At 42.0% G+C, this 5,311-nt stretch overlaps 1 non-coding gene across 1 annotated transcript; it reads left to right on the top strand.

Moving 5' to 3' along the window:
* The first annotated feature begins 458 nt into the window (after window positions 1-458).
* Window positions 459-532, top strand: trnat-ugu (transfer RNA threonine (anticodon UGU)). The gene has a single exon. It is a non-coding gene; the product is annotated as a tRNA-Thr (tRNA).
* Window positions 533-5,311: the final 4,779 nt, after the last annotated feature.

Raw genomic sequence — 5,311 nt, 5'->3', positions numbered from 1 at the left:
ATATACTTGGAAATTAGACTGCATGTCAATTTTGGAACAACATATCTCATCTGCTGTTTTCTTCAGAAATGAGCAAGTAATCAGTCCAAGTGTTTTTTTTTTGTCTTTAACAGAGCCCTGAATTGTATAGAAAAATCCCTTTTTTTCAGTATGTGTGTGTGCGTGTGTTCAGCTGAGGTAAGAAAGGGACTTTAAATGTTGGTTAAGGTAAAAAGGGAACTTTTAAAATTTCCACCTGTGTGTTTATGCTTTACTTCATGATTAGTTAAAACTTGTTCTATAAGAAACTGATAATTTTGTTGTTCATTAAGTGTCTCCTATTCTGGGAAAAATAGAGCATATGATTGACTGTATCAGTAAGTGGGAAAAGTTAAAATTTTTGTTGTGACCTGTGGAGAAGTGGGATGAGAATAAATAGTAACCACCTCAGATTTCAATTGCCACAGCACTTGTGATCTGGCTTTGTAGCTTTGTTGGTGAAAGCACCTGTCTTGTAAACAGGAGATCCTGAGTTCGATTCCCAGCGGAGCCTTGTTCCATATTTGCAATATGCTTGAGAAGTTTCCGTCTCAACGTTTATGTCTGTGTCTTGTGAACTTAAACTGAGAATTCAAATTACATGATGAATTTCATTCACAGGAGAAAACAGCCTTTGTGAAGGATGTGAGTTTGGAATGGCTCTTCCTCCTCGGACAGAAATTCAGTGCTGATATTTCAAAGGCAACTTCTTTGATACAAATTTGTTCACAGTTGCATTCAACCTGGAAAAAAAGCTCGACCTTAATCTCACTGAAGGAAAGTGTGACCGTGTTGTATGTTTCAAAGTGTGTGTGTCATTATGTGTTGCTTGTAACTGAGACTGGGACACGACACAAGTGGGAGGGTTGATCTGAGGTTTGGAATATTTCTTAGTCAGGAACAAGAAAAATCAAAGGAACCAAATAAGAAAACCATTGTCTCATGTGGTTACCGAGAAACGGTGAGGAGATATTAAACTTTGTTCTATTCAAAATAGCTGTGAACTTTGACCTTTCCTGCCTTTTCTCAACAGTATTTGAAGTGTCTCGGTAACAATGTTCAGTATTGAGGAGAGTGGGGTCTGGGTGAGCATCTGCTGAGTGTGACAGGGTCAGGACTCGATGCAGGAAGTTCTCTGACAGTCTCTCTCTCTCTCTGATGGGCTTGAGTTGATTTCCAACTGGGAGCAGCTGGTTTTTCGATAAATGAAGGAAGTACCCTCTCACCATTTTTTTCTGACTGACAGTGTAGGATAAGGATGTAAAGGGTTAATGCTGAAGACAGTGGGATCAACCCCTCCCACTGTCAGAGTGATGATGTAACAGTCAAATGAGATGAGGTTTGGGAGAAGAGAGAGCAGCACCAAGGATGCTAGCTTAGGAGGCTAGTATTGTGTAAATTAGAAAATACTTCTTAGTTCTTTCAGCTGGAAATGTGTCCAGAAAATATTGATAAAGTCACAATTTTATAATTCAGGAGTCGGAACACAGATATTAACTCCAAGTGACAGTTCTGGGTTCATTTAACAAACGTAGAGAATAATATTACTCACTGCTTGAAATCCCCCAGTGAGGAGACAGTTAAACAGGTGATCTGTTGGGGCATCCTTCGATCCAAGGTTTCGACAGCACTTAATCACCCTTTCTGGTGAAATTCTCTGTTATTTGCAACTTTTTTTATCCAGCTTTGATGGGTGAGTGAAAAAACTGAAAAAAGTGAACAGTTCCATCCTTTCTTTTCTTTCTTCTTCCCTTCTTTCCATCAGTTTCTCTTTTCTGTCCCAGATCAATGAGAATCCCAATTTAATCTGCTGTTTTATCCATTCCAATCAGAATTCAACATTCCAATCAAATCTATTTGTTATTCCACAGTGTCTCTCCATGTGTTTTATTCTGTTGTATTCTCTCACAGTCTGATTGATGATCAATGTTACATCTCACTCTGTGTTCTGGTGAAGATCAGAAGCAGTAATATCTGTTTGCACCACCCACCAAGTCGGCCTGAGGCTGTGCCTCGCTGATCATGTGGAGTTAGGAACATAGGAACATAGGAGCAGGAGTCGGCCATTCAGCCCATCGAGCCTGCCCCACCATTCAATATGATCATGGCTGATCGTCCACTTCAATGCCCTTTTCCCCACACTTTCCTCATATTCCCTTATGTCATTTGTATTTAGAAATCTGTCAATCTCTGCTTTAAACATACTCAATGACTGAGCTTCCACAGCCCTCTGGGGTAGAGAATTCCAAAGATTCACAAACCTCTGAGTAAAGAAATTTCTCCTCATCTCTGTCCTAAGCGGCTACTCCCTTATTTTGAAATTCCTTCCCTTGGTTCTCGGCTCCCCAACCAGGGATCTTAGCTGCATCTACCCTGACTGTCGTTTAAGTATTTTGTAGGTTTCAATGAGATCACCTCCCATTCTTCGAAACTCTAGAGAATACAGCCCCAGTTTCTCCAACCTTTCTTCATACAACAGTCCCACCATCCCTGGAAGAAGTCTGATGAACCTTCGTTGAACTCCCTCCACGGCAATAATATCCTTCCTAAGGTAAGGAGACCAAAACTGTATTCCAAGTGCGGTCTAACCAAGTTTCTGTACAATTGAAGCAAGAATTCACTACTCCTGTACTCAAATCGTCTTGTGATAAAGGCTAACATACTATTAGCTTTCCTAATTGAGTGCTGCACCTGCATGTTAGCTGTCAGTGACTTATTGACATGGACACCCAGGTCACCCTTATCTTCTATACCTCAGTTAATAAAGGAAAGGATTCCATATACCTGCTGAACCACCCTATTGACCTGTCCTGCTACCTTCAGGGATCTGTGGACATTCGCTCCAACGTCCCTCACTTCCTCTGCACCGTTCAGTGTTCTCCCATTAATTGTGTATTCCTTTGCCTTTTTTGACCTGCCAAATGCATCACCTCACCCTTGTCCAATTTAAATTCCATTTGCCACTATTCTCCCCACCTGACCAGTCTATTGATATCTTCCTGCAGTGTGCAGCTTCCTCCTCGCTATCAGCAACACGGACAATTTTCATGTCATCTGCAATCGTCTTGATTATGCCCTCTACATTCATGTCCAAATCATTAATTTATACCACAAAAAGCAGGGAACCTAGTTCTGAGCCCTGTGGAACACCACTTGAAACAGACCTCGAGTTGCAAAAACACCCGTACACAATTCCTTTTTGCTTCCTGCCACTGAACCAATTTTGTGTCCAGCTTGCTACATTCCCCTGGATCCCATGTGCTTTTATTTTTTTTAACCGGTTTGTCATGTGGGACCTTGTCAAAAGTCTTGCTGAAATCCATGTAGATCAGATCAACTGCACTATCCTCATCAATCCTCATTGTTACTTCTTCAAAAAATTCACTCAAGATAGTCAGACAGGAGCTTCCCTTAACAAATCCATGCTGATGATACTTGATTAATCTGAGCTTTTCTAAGTGACAGTTTATCCTGTCTCTCAGAATTAATTCCAATAATTCACCCACTATTGAGGTTAGGCTGACTGGTCTTTAATTATTCGGTCTATCTCTTGCTTCCTTTTTCAACAATGGTGCAATGTTAGCAATAAAAACAAAATGTACTGCAAATACACAGCAGATCTGGCAGCATCTGTGGAGAGAGAAGCAAAGTTAACATTTCAGGTCAGTGACTTTTCATCAGAACAGAAACATTAACTTTGCTTCTCTCTCCACAGATGCTGCCAGACCTGCTGTGTATTTCCAGCACTAATAGTTTTTATTTCAGATTTCCAGCATCTGCAGAATTTTGCTTTTATTGCAGAGACCTCCAATCCTCTGACAGCACACCTGTATCCAGTGAGGGATTGGAAACTGATGGTCAGACCTTCCACTATTTCCTTCCTGACTTCTTTTAACAGCCTGGGGTACATTTCATCCGGCCCTGATGATTTATCCACTTTCAAGGATGCTCATCCCATTTATACTTCTTCTCCCCCTCAGTTTATCATGTCCAATACTTCACACTCCTTCTCCTTAATTATAATGTCTGCATCACCCCCTCATTTGTGAAGACAGTAAAGTATTCATTAACAAACATACCAACATCTTCAACCCTGACACATAGGTTACTTTTTAGTTCTTTGATGGGCCCTACTTTTTCCTCTGTTGCCTCTTACTCCCATGTATTGAAGAAATATCTTTGAATTCGTTTTGATTTTGCTTGTCAAAATTCTTTCATGCTCTGTGTTTTTCACCACTGCTCCCAAATGCCTGTAGTCATGTCAAAGCACAACTTGTCAGAAGTGGGATTTAAACCCACCCCTCCAGAGAGCGTTGTGATCTGAATGCACCATTTCAGACTGCTTGACCATCCTGTCTACCCCATGTGTATGCCTAATGCTGAGGTAGTTATCCATTCTTTGTGAAAGTATTTGTGAGATTGTGGAAATGTCTGGAAGAGGAAAGACCAGCGGAAAAGCTCGGTCCAAGGCCAAGTCTCGCTCCTCCCAGGCTGGACTGCAGTTCCCGGTGGGCCGTGTTCACAGGCTCCTGAGAAAGGGTAACTATGCTGAGCGTGTGGGTGCGGGAGCCCCGGTCTATCTGGCTGCTGTGCTCGAGTATCTGACCACTGAAATCCTCGAGCTGGCCGGTAACGCGGCCCGGGACAACAAGAAGACCCGCATCATCCCCAGACACCTGCAGCTGGCTGTCCGCAGCGACGAGAAGCTCAACAAGCTGCTGGGAGGAGTGATCATCGCACAGGGCGGGGTGCTGCCTAATATCCAGGCCGTGCTGCTGCCCAAGAAAACTAGCGCTCAGAGCTTCCAGAAAAAGGAAAGCGGCCAAAATGTCATCTAATAACCCAAAGGCTCTTTTCAAAGCCACCCACAGTCTCTGTGAAAGTGCTGATTACTGTCTAATTCCAGCATGTCAGTAACAGGACAGAATAGGATCTATTTAAAATGTTTAAGCAACTATTTCAGTGGCTTCTCACTGTCCCCCTGATCCCTGTGTGAAGGGGAATTACCAATAGTCTAATTTATTCCTTTCCACACCAAGTTTGAGTTATTGGTCCCTGAAGGATTGCTGAATGAAGTCTTTTACCGCCAGTTACAGATAAGAAGTGGGAAAAAAATGACAGGTTAAAACTGTGCGTAAAATAGCGCCAGGAATTTGTGGCGAAAATAGCGGAATAAACAAAGGTTTTTAAAGGTTGGTGGAAAATATTTTACGAACAACTTTAAATAGATTTTCCAGTAATCGCTTCTTTCCAACACTGAAGTTGGCGCCTTTTGCGAATTCAAACTTTCTGC

This window comes from Heterodontus francisci, unplaced genomic scaffold, assembly GCF_036365525.1.
Source record: "Heterodontus francisci isolate sHetFra1 unplaced genomic scaffold, sHetFra1.hap1 HAP1_SCAFFOLD_61, whole genome shotgun sequence".
NCBI lineage: Eukaryota > Metazoa > Chordata > Chondrichthyes > Heterodontiformes > Heterodontidae > Heterodontus > Heterodontus francisci.
The sequence above is the reverse complement of the archived record's forward strand: the minus strand, read 5'-3'. Positions and strand labels throughout refer to the sequence as shown.